At 40.4% G+C, this 11649-nt stretch overlaps 1 long non-coding RNA gene across 2 annotated transcripts; it reads right to left on the reverse strand.

The window, feature by feature from the left end:
* Positions 1-548: 548 nt before the first annotated feature.
* Positions 549-7413, reverse strand: LOC142829170 (uncharacterized). 2 transcript variants are annotated; one of them, XR_012903554.2, is made up of 4 exons: positions 6799-7413; positions 6308-6403; positions 4705-4775; positions 549-2344 (listed from the first exon to the last, which is right to left on the reverse strand). It is a non-coding gene; the product is annotated as an uncharacterized LOC142829170 (long non-coding RNA). The 2 variants fall into 2 exon arrangements; XR_012903555.2 differs by having other exon boundaries at positions 550-2344; positions 6724-7413.
* Positions 7414-11649: the final 4236 nt, after the last annotated feature.

An 11649-nucleotide genomic window follows, 5' to 3' on the forward strand; every position in this document is an offset into this window, starting at 1 on the left:
CCAGTTTCCTTTCAGAAGGTTTGAAGGATTTGGGAAGGTGAACAAGCAGATCTATAATTAAAGAACAGTTGATGGTAACTGTCCCGCTTTGTTAGCATTCTCAAGCCACCTCCAAATTTAGATAGTTAAAGAAAACTCTGTCCCGTTTTAGTTCTGCAATAGTTCAGATGCCACCGTTGCATAGCAGAAGAGGAGCCTTTCTGAAACCCAAAGAATATCCCCTTTCTGGATGCAGACCACAAAAAGAAATGCAGTGATATTCATAATCTTCCCTTTATAAAAATACTTCTGTACTAATCCCAAACACATCACTATTACTGTTGTAATCTGTACTTTTTTGGGAACAAGGGTTTGTTTGTGGAATTCCCACAGCGGGAAGCGGGGAAGGTAGTTACACAAATCTTGATGCTGCGTGTAGAGGTAAACAGCGAACTGCAATATACTTTGCAAATCATATCAAACATATAGAATTGGATGGAAAAAATAAATGTTCTGGACAAGAAGTTATCGATCATTTAGAGCAAGGAAAAAATGATCATGTGTGTGCTCGGAAGAGTTAAGTTCCCTAGTTTACACCATACTGATCAGTCACTGGTCAGGAAAAGGGAAATTAGAGACGTGCCTAATACTGTATTTCAAAGGGGAATAAATGTGAATACAGGGAATAGACTTTCTAAATCTATGTTTTAATGCTCAATTATTTAATGCAATTGTAAGTAGAGAACACTCAGGCCAGCAACCCAGCTAAATCTCTTAATCTGAAATGTGTAGAGGGTAATTATGTGATGCTGGATGAATTCAAAGAAACTTTGAGATAGATCTTTTTAAAAGCAGCAGCCACCAGAGAGATGAATGCATTGCCCTGCCTTTCAATAGAGGACTCCGGAGGGCTGTACGTATAGTGCATACAAACTGGAACAGACCCCCTTCAAAGCATTGGGCCACGGGGATTGTATACACCTCAGAGAATCAGACTATAAAAGGTCCTCATGCGGTAGCTTTTTCTTTAAAAAAAAAAGCCACTGCCAACCACATGTCAGGCCAAGACCCTGATCTATTATCCTGCATTTTACTGCCATTAGTCCCTATGTTAAAATTGTTATTACAAAAACATCAGTATCATGCAATAAATGAGAAACAGGGATACAAACAGGAGAGGTATCATGTAGCCCTCATGCTTCTACTCTCTTCTCTGTCACAGAGAGATGCTAGTGATAGCATGCCAAAGGTCTGAAAAACATAGCTAATTAGAGAAATTTTGGCAGGGCCATATGCAGTTCCAACAAAACTGAAATTCTTCCCTCAAATCAGGCTGATTTTGTCAGAATTTCATAGGAAGAAAACTAGGGAGACTGGCAACATCAACATGTCCTGCTTCCATATTTCTGGAATAAAATGTTTCAAGTTGGTTTTGAAATGACTGTTTTGGTTGAGAATGGTTTTCAATTTGCATTACACTATAATGTAAAATTATAAGTGTTTACATTAATTTTAAAAATTTAAACTAGCATTGAAACATTTTGATCTACCTGCAGAGAAAACCTGGAGTTTTTCTTGATGGAGAATTTCAATTTTTTCAGTTTTCATTGCCATTCAAAATCTTGAAATTCTTCATAAAAATTCCTCAGAGCTCTACTGGAAAAAACATCGAAAATAGGTAAGAGCTCTTCTTTCCCTTTTAAGTTCCTGCTGAAAAATGGCAATGGCATATTACTTTCTGAAGTCAGATATGAGCTAGAAGGAAAGAATTCTGCTAGGGTTCTCAGAGATGGTTATGCTATATAGGTGGTATATATATTACTTAGTGCAGCATAGTGAGAATACAGTAATGTATACATGGCTTACATTACTCAGTCCATGGTGTACAGCAAGCATGTGCTACTCAGACAATGGAAGCAATCTGAAAATTATTCTTGAATTTTTAGACATTTCTTAATGGCAATGCAGTTCTAAAACTCCAGCAGTAGAAACAGAGTTTATTTGCGTCCCGCAGTCTGTCTGCTTAGTGAGTCTGATATCCATATTCAGTAGTACACATGCAGGCAGGGCAGCAAAGGAAACCCTCTGGATCAAATTAACCAATTCCTTTTCCCTCTAATGAAAAACATATTGTTTCCATAGCTGTATGGTGAATGGCTTCAAAATAATTATTAGGGGAATATAGTGGCACTAAGATCCTCACGGGAGGGTCCAGCAAGGCAACACAGTGTTCCTAGGAATGGATTAATGTCTTTATGCCCCATGAGTCCTTGAACAAAGGAAATTTCCTCACTTAGTCCAGTTGTTCTAAACAGTACCTTTGAGGCCAGATCCTGCTCCTCTAGATGTGAAGAGGAAAAGCTCCCTATGACATAAATGAGAAAGGATCAGGCCATGTGTCATTATTTTTGACTTATTACTTAAATTGGAGGTACAAATTAGGTGTTAGTCTGAGAATATAGTGCACATTCAAATAAACATGCACCACAAAAAAGCACCACGTGAAAATCCTTCAGTTATTACTACATATAGACCTGATCTCTTTCTGCTGCTCTTTCCCATTCTCTGCTTATTTACAACCTTTCATGACCCTCTTCTGTGCTGCTGTAAGAGTCTTCTCCGCAGATTTTGTTATTTTGAACAGACTTTGTCCCTCTTGCTGCTACATTAGCTTTCCATGTGGGTATAGAACACTCCTGAAAAAAACTTTTTTCCTCTTTCACCTGTGACTCATTTCTCTCCTCAGCCCTTATTTTGCATTATCTTTTAAATTGTGTTACTAAATCCTAGAGAGAATTTCTAACATACAAACTAAAAAATAATTCACTGACTCTTTTGGAAGTGACAGACCATATCTATAGATTGACTGCTAGAAAATGCCATGCTTTAGCCATTAAAAATTTTAGGAATACATTTCTATGGCAAAATTCCAATTATTGAATTTTTTAACTCTGTTTAGACATAGTGCACAATCCTCTAAATTTACACACAAGTCTGCCTTTCCAGGGATATTGCTTTGAAATTTCTTTTTTTGTAAGATCTGACAAGCTATGAATGCAGCAGAATTTGGACCTTATTATAACCTCTACTTCTCATATATTTGCAGCTCACTGGCCAGGAAAGGAACCTGCATCAGTAGATGAAATTGAAGTTTCTATGTAGTAGGCATTCTATTTACTGAAAAGCACCGCTTTAAGAGCCAAATATAAAAACAACAGGGCTTCCCTCAGTCAAAGTAATAGTATAAGGTAGAACTTATTTCAGCCAAAGCAAAGGTATCAAGTATAGTTTACAGCAACCACATATTTGACCCTCCTCCCACCTTATTCCCTGACTCAATCCCCCAGGTCTTTCTAGCACATTTCTCTTATAGAGTAGGGAGTGGGGTGGGGAGGAGGGTTAATTAATTCCCCACAGCTGTCCCAGCCATGCTACCCTGCAAATCCCTGCACTCAAGAAAAGCAGCTGTGGTCTTTCCTCTAGCTACAAATTAACCCCTTCCTTGGTTGCTTCCTTGCTAATCTCTGAATAGGGTTCAATCAAATTTGATTCTGAACTTCATATCTCTAAAACGAGTCAAATGAAACCCAAGATCCAAACACTTCTCAATGTAGAAGTTTGAAATCAAATCTGAATTTTCCCAAATTTCAAGAAACTCAGTGTTGTAACTTGGGAAACTGAGATCTGAATTTAGATCCCAGTTTTTGGTTAAGAGCCTTCTCTGTTTATCAATATGATTATGCTACAACAATTAAATTACCTGAGTAGGAATTTGGCCAAAATACCAGATTTAATTATCCTAAATAGGGCCATAGAGTTTCATGTTTCATTCACACTAAAAGTGTGCTTTGGAACGAGACAGGAGCCCAGGAGAAACAGTTAGCCTGGAGGCTGATACAATTCAATTGTATCTGAATACAATTCAGATTGAATACACGACCCACTGAGGTACAACTCAAATTTATGTTAATAGGGACTGGCCGAGGGTGCTCCTTTTAAACACTAAAGCTGCATCTAGACTGACATGATTTTGCGAAAATACTTTTAACAGAAAAGTTTTTCCGTTAAAAGTATTTGCGCAAGAGAGCGTCTATACTGGCATGTGCCTTTTGCACAAAAGCATCTGTGCCAGTGTAGACGCTCTCTTGCGCAAGAAAGCTCCGATGGCCATTTTAGCCATTGGGCTTTCTTGCGCAAGAAATTAACTTGTCTGTCTACACTGGCCCTCTTGCGCAAGAATACTTGCGCAAGAGGGTTTATCCCTGAGCGGGTACGTCGGAGTATTTGCGCAAGAACCACTGATTTTGTACAGTACAAAGTCAGTGTTCTTGCGCAAATACTCGCAGCCAGTCTAGACAGGCAGCAAGATTTTGTCAGTCTAGATACAGCCTAAGACATTGTTGATACCATCCCAATTATTAAGAATAATAGAGCATCCTCAATAAAAAGTATGTGTCAGGATGCTTGTGAAATGTATACGGTCATTGTTTTGCCTGGGATAGTTACCGATAAACATTGAATGTAACTTTAGTCTCGCTCTGTAAAAGGAAATAGATGTGAGAAATCCCATATTGGAACAGCAGCACCTACACATAATTTCACCATTACTGCTTTGGAGGAGGCAAAAATCTCTGTAGCACTGGTCCAAAGTGAAGGAATAACTCTTGCTGCAGCATTATTGTATGGGGAACCCTTCAAGGGGTGAAAGTAACTTAAAGGACTTACCAGTATGTAGGGCAACTGGGGTCCTGGACAAGGAGGGTGCGGTGGCTCTAGGCCCCTGGAAGGAACAGGACCTTGGGAGGAAGAATTGAAGGTTAAACTCCCCTCATTGACCCTTCAGTACTATCATGGTGATGGCAGCTGGGAGCCACAGGGCTCTGGCAGCAATTTGAGGGGCCCAGGGCTCTGACTGTCACTGCCACACTAGTGGCAGGAGCTGGGGCAGCAGCTTCTTCCTCCCCTTCCTCCTTCAGCGGCCCTACTGGTAAGGTCCTTGAAGCACTGCTGCAGCAGCACTTTAATGTCGGCTGTGTATGGGGCAGTACTGTCAGCCATTTCTTACCCACTTTCACCTCAGGGCCCTACCAAATTCACAGCCATGAAAAATGCATCATGGACCATGAAATCTGATCTCTCCTCTCCATGAAATTGCATCTTTCGCATGCTTTTCCCCTATACCAATTTCAGGAGGGAGACCAGATTTTCTCAAATTGGGGTTCTTGACCCAAAAGGGAGTTTCAGGGGGAGGTGAGGTTGTAAGACTATTTGCAGGGGATCATGGTATTGCAACCCTTACTTCTGTTCTTTCTTGAGAGCTGGGTGGCCAGAGAGTAGTGGCACAGCCTTGAAGGCCTTACTTTGCCAGCAGCAGCTCAGAATCAAGGGTGACAGAACCATACCATGTCATCCTTCCTTCTGTGATTCTGGCTGCAGCACTTCCTTCAGAGCTGGGCTCCCAGCCAGCAGCTACCCAGCTCTGAAGGCAACATCACTGTTTGCAGCAGCACAGGAGTAAGATAACATTACTGCAACCCTCCCCAACAATATCTTTGCTCACCCCCTCCCCCCCAACTCCTTTTTGAGTCAGGACCCTACAATTATGACACATGACATTTTGGATTTAAATACTGAAATAATGAAATTTACTATTTAAAAAATCCTATGACACTGAAATTTACCAAAATAGACTGTGAGCTTCATAGGGTTCTATATAAATGTGATGTTCCAACTTTAAAGAGAAATTGGAAAGAAGGAATAATTTTGATTTCAACGTGAATTTTGGGGCAAATCTGTTTTGGGGTTTTTTGTGAAGGAAAGGGGCAAAGGAAGACATTTTCTGGAAAAGCGATGAAGCATTTGAAACAATCAGAAAATGAATTGTTGAAAGGGTTGCAAGACAGCTGTGAAACCATGTGCTGCTTTTCTTAACAGCAGTGATAGTACATAAGAACGTCCATACTGGGTCTGAGCAAAGGTCCATCTAGCCCAGTATCCTGTCTGCCAACAGTGGCCAATGTCAGATGCCCCAGAGGGAGGAAACACAACAGGTAATCATCACAGTACCTCTCACGTGGAGAGGGATCATATCATAACTTCTATGATAGTAAAGCAGACTAAAACAAATCCTAGAAGGTGAATATGGGGATAAGCTTTTTAAAAATCTTTGCAAGATAAACAATAAGAAAAATGTCTGAGTTGGAAATTTGACATGAATCTCAACTTTTTATACAGCACAGAAATTATGTGAGTTTTTGGTATGGCACTAGTCCACTACATAAAATCCCCTAACAAAACAAATCAGGGGAAAGAGATAGAAAATACAAACCAGTGATGGAGGTGATGGCTGGCACCAGTCTTGTTAGTCCAAGATAGCAAAGTAAACAAATCCCTTCTTCTTGATTAGCCATCAGTAATTCTGGAGCTGATTACAAAATGTCAATGAAAACAATTTCAATGAAAAACAACAAAAATGCACTTTTGAAAATTTCCACACTCCCCTTCCCCAGTTCCCATACATTATTTTCTGATCAGATCTAAATTAGTTCTTTTGTGCATGTATGTGTGTCTTTTACCCCTCCTCCCAGCTCTTCACCATGTGATTATATTCTATAAACCTACCCCTCCCCCCAACACACAAATCTCCCTCTCTCCACTTTTCTTCTGCCATAACATGAAGCATGGATAATCACAGTAGTTTTCGCTAAGCATGGAAAATCACAATAGTTTCATGGACACACACACACTTCATTCAGCAGAGTCTCTGGCTTCTCTGAACCCCAATCAAGGTGACAGAGTTAATTGCAAACATGTTAATACTTCACTAGATTGGATGATGTCTGTAAAATCCTTTCCACTGTACAGACAGTTCTGTTAGTTTCTGCGATCCATATCAGCTGACATTTCCCTAGGGTCTTGGCCACTCATAACAGTCCTGGAGCAAGCAGAAGCCTCGGTGCCATGTGGTTTGCAGTGGGGTATGGTAGGGGCATTTTCTTGGGTTCTGTCCTTCTTTCAGTCAAAATCTAATCCAGTGTGTGAAGGAACCGATGAGTCTGCATTCTTCTCTGCCCTATGAACTGTAAGGAGCCTGTCTGTATTTTCATTGAAATAAGAAAGCAGTCAGTATACTTTCAATAAATTCTTTATTTAAAATAGCACACAAAAAATAAGAGCTCTTTGTCATCTTGCTATTCTCCTTTCTTCTCCCTTTGTTTACCAGATTCCTTCTAGGGTTCTTTGATATGTAATGCATTGTACTAGTGGTAGCTCCATTCATCCCTGCCCATCCCCATCCCCCACACAGAGCTGGGATCTCTACTAGGCATCTTATCTAACCAAACTCCAGTCATCTGAAGAAGTCAAAACTCTAGTCATCTGAAGAAGTGGACTGTGCCCACGAAAGCTCATGATACCATCTATATGTTTTGCTAGTCTAAAAAGTGCTACCAGACCATTTGTTGTTTCTTTCTCCTGAATTATGGCAGACATTAATTCATTATCTTCAAATCATGTCTGATGCTTAAGTTGTCACCAAATAAGTTCAAACTGAAGCCTATTCCAACAAGTCCTTTAATCCTCGTAGAATGAGGTTTACTAGAACGTTGGAATAGCAAGCCCGTTATTTCGAAATAATGGGCTTGTTGCTAAGATGTGGAAAACACTAGTTCAGGATACCGGACATATCCCAAAATAACGCCATTGTCTAGACATACCCATACAGGCCCTCCATTTCAAGGCAGCCCCTGACCACCACAAAAAAAAAAAAAAATCTTGAGTGGCACTGAAACCCACATGCGTAAAATCACAGTCATTCACTCAAATATGGACCAGCTGGTTCTCCATCAGGGAGTGGTGGCTGGGCCAAATCTGTGTGATGAGGGGCCATATGAGAGTGGGGTAGACAATGGGAGTGAGGAAAACTGAGCGGGAGGAATTGGAAGGAGCTGGCCTACCTTGGGACGAGAGCAAGAAGGTGAGAGGAGTACTGGTGAGTGACCAAGAAGTTCCCAGGAACAGTGAGTGAGGAGCTGAGGTTGAGTTGTTGATGGGGAGTATTTGGGTGTATGGAGAGAATGGGGGTAATGGAGAGAATGGGGGTAGTGGGATTGGGGGGTTGTGGCCAATGAGGCTGAGATGTTGTGGGATGTATGTCAGGGCTGTTGGGATATGTGTTGGAGCTGTGAGGATAAATGGGGTCTGGTAAAGGGATCTTGGGGGTATATGTGAGCCTTCAGGGTTCTGTGTGGTATTTGGAGAGAGGGGTATTTGTGGCTGTGTGCGGAATTGGGTATGTGTGGAGCAGAGGTGCTCGAAATGAAGGGGATAATTTCCATAGTGCAGAAGCACCCAAAATTCTTTAATTTAGACCTACCTAAGTAGGAGAAACTATAGGGCTCAGGTATGTAAACATTTCTATCAGGTTGCTCCTTGCTTACCATGAAACACACAATCGGTGCCATCCTTTAGCATAGAGCGGATTGCACTCCCAACTTTGTGCTGGTCCCATTTTTTGGCCAGTGTGTGGGGTAGAGAAGAGCCTGTGACAGAAGTCCTACAAATAGGGACGTGAATACCCTACTCCTTTTTGTGTTGCTCTCCTAGTGGAGCAGGGTTGAACAATTGCTGCTCAGAGGATATGGACTGCTATGACAGGGGGCAGCTGCTGATGGCTGAGTTGTAGGGGCAAGAAGGGAAGAAAGCACAAGCACAGCTGAAAAAAGAACTCTACCACTGTCGTAACCCTGTGTCTATATAATACCTAGAAAGAAATAATTATAATGAAGGAGGAAGGTGAAATACATAAAGCAATTGAATAGTTTACTTGAAGAGAGATGCCCCACACAAGCTTATTTGCCAAGGAAAAGCTCATTTCATTCATCAGTGGGAGATGCAGGTATTTTGATTTCTCTAATGAAAACTAAAATTAGGATGACATTTTCTGATACTATTAAGTTACTTAAAACCACAAATATTTAGTGACAACACTCCTGAAAATCAAAAAAGACATGCAGACACTGTCAAAAGGAAAGCTGATACTTTGAAAGAAAAAACAGAACAAAACACCCCTTCCAAAATGGGGGTTGTACATTTAAGGGTATTTTCATGTTTAAAACCCACCACTAAGTAATCACTTTTTGTGGATGAGATAGCATAAGGCATATAAATCAACTAAAACTTTTTCCAGAACTCTGATTTTCATAGATGATGTTGATGCATCATCCTGAGCTGGATAGTATAATGATGAAGGGAGGGATTTTCAAAGGGACCTGAATGTCAGAGGGAACTAGGCACATAATTCCCTTCTTTGAAAATCCCATTTTAAATATACTACCTCATAAATTCCAGGAATTTGTGAAATGTGGTATCCAATTAACCTTGCTGTTTTAGTAAAAATTTAAGGTAAAGTAACAAGTGCTTCCCATTTATTATAGACCTATAGGCTTTGTGTACACTGCAGGGTTTTTGTGCAAGAAGATTTTTGTGGAAGAGATCTTCCACAAAAACTTATTGCGCAGAAGCATGTCCACACCTCAAAAGCACATTGCAAAAGCAATGTGCTTTTGCACAAGAGAGCATCCACACTGCATGGATGCTCTTGTGCAAGAAAGCTCTGATGGACATTGACAGAATGGCCATCAGAGCACCTGTGCTTTTTCTGCACAAGAAATCCCTGCGGAGCGCCTACACATGCTTTTTTGCACAAGAGCTGTAGCGCAAAAAGGAATTATTCCTTGTGAGGAGAGGAATAACTCTACTGGCAAAAGCCTTCTGTCCTGTCGATTGACTGTATTTTTTTTTTCTTTTTGCTCAAAAATGCACTTGAGGTATTGACGCTCTGCCAGTTTTTGTGCAAAAACCTTGTAGTGTAGATATAGCCATTATGACTACTTCATTGTTGTTGCTGCTTTAATTTTGGGAATACATACTACGTGCAAACTCAATCATCCAAACATTACAGGGACATTGATTAAGTCCGAATAATTAAGATTTGGAGTATCTGAGGGACTTTTCAATGTAAATAATAGATGTCAGACAATATTACTCAGATTACAGGGAAGATGACTGAGGTTTGGATAATCAAGATTTTACTCAGTTTAAAGTGTTCATCCGGGGGGAATCAATTCCTACAGGTCTAAAGGAGTAAAGAACATATGCAAACTGCTATGACCTAGTCAGCAACTTCAAGGTCAATATTAGGAGAACTCAACTTTGCGGGTGGGGGTGGAATTGCACATGGGTTGTTAAAATTTATTGCAATGTTTGCAAAGGGACACCTGCTAACTGTCAGAGGATTCTGCAGCATGTTTTCCTAAGCTAAAACTACAGGTTTTACACAATTTCCAGAAATGCTTGTCAAACTGCTGCAGACCCCATGAACAGTACAAAGCTTTAAAACAGAAATATATGTTTGAAAAATATTCAGAAGAAGATTCACCAAAGCTCTTCTCTTGGCAGTCTATTTATGTGTCTCCAAAAAGATGTGACACTGATTAAATGAGACTGCTGTCTCATAAATACTCAACATGAAGGACCAGAACTCTAGTTTGTATAAATCGGCATTGCTGCATTAACTTCATTGGAGCTATGGTACATCACACTAACTCTGATCTATTCTAGAGACTACTCTGCATGAAAACAAGCTAGTCTAGGGTACTGTAAAGCCACTATGAGAAAAGCTGACTCACATAAGTGAAGATTGCAGGACCTAGCCCTTTATGTCTAAATATATACAGCAGGATTCCAGCAAAACCCTTCCATTGTTAATAGTGAGCCATATTTGAACATCAAGATGATTCAAATCAGTTTTGTGCTGAATTTTTCTGTGTGTTTCAGTCTCTTGTGCTGAAATATTACTCCCCTACACGCTATTTTCAGCTCTGTGATTTTTCTTTGCTTTGAGCAATAAAACACTGTCTGCTCTTCAACACTAATATATAGTCCCTGAGTGAAGGCAAGGCTGCAATTCAAATCAAGACTTCTGTTGACACTATAATCCTTCGGAGCACAACTGGAGCATTTCATGAACAGTAGCAGAGAGCTTTCATTGATTTACTGCTTCGGTATTTAATCAAGAGCCCATGTTCTGCATTAACTGTAACATACCAAAAAAATAAAAATAAAAAAATCCCACACCATGACTTCTAATTGAGGAATTTAACTTGTTGCCTGTCTTGTAAGAAAACATTTGTCAAATATGTGATATGAGGCAGCTTTTAAGAATTCTCCCCTATTTTTAAATTGGAAGGGCTCCAGACATGTAAGAGGGTCCTCCAGATTTTAAATGAGATGTACACCAAAGAGACTGCCCCTCACAAACTAAGATTAGAAGGAGGTGGGGTTATAGCAATTGTACGTTTCCCTTCCTACTGCATCTCTCACTCCCAATGCCCCAGTCTGTAAGAATATTGTACTCAGCTGGGGATAATGTGTTCTGTCCTCAGCTACTTAAAACTGCTATTGACAAAGTTGCCCTACTCCTGAGTTTGTGTTTTGGAAGGCAAGTAACCTCTTCTACTATTGCAACAGTATTCTCCAAATGAAGTGCTTAACAACAGGAGTCAGACTGCACCTTCCTTGTCTTATCCTCATTCCCAATGACTGGGAGCATGTTGCCATCCCCCACTAACCGGAAGACAAGAGTTCCCTAGATTGTTTCCAGTTACGGAG

This window comes from Pelodiscus sinensis, chromosome 5, assembly GCF_052426305.1.
Source record: "Pelodiscus sinensis isolate ZL-2025 chromosome 5, ASM5242630v1, whole genome shotgun sequence".
Lineage (NCBI taxonomy): Eukaryota > Metazoa > Chordata > Testudines > Trionychidae > Pelodiscus > Pelodiscus sinensis.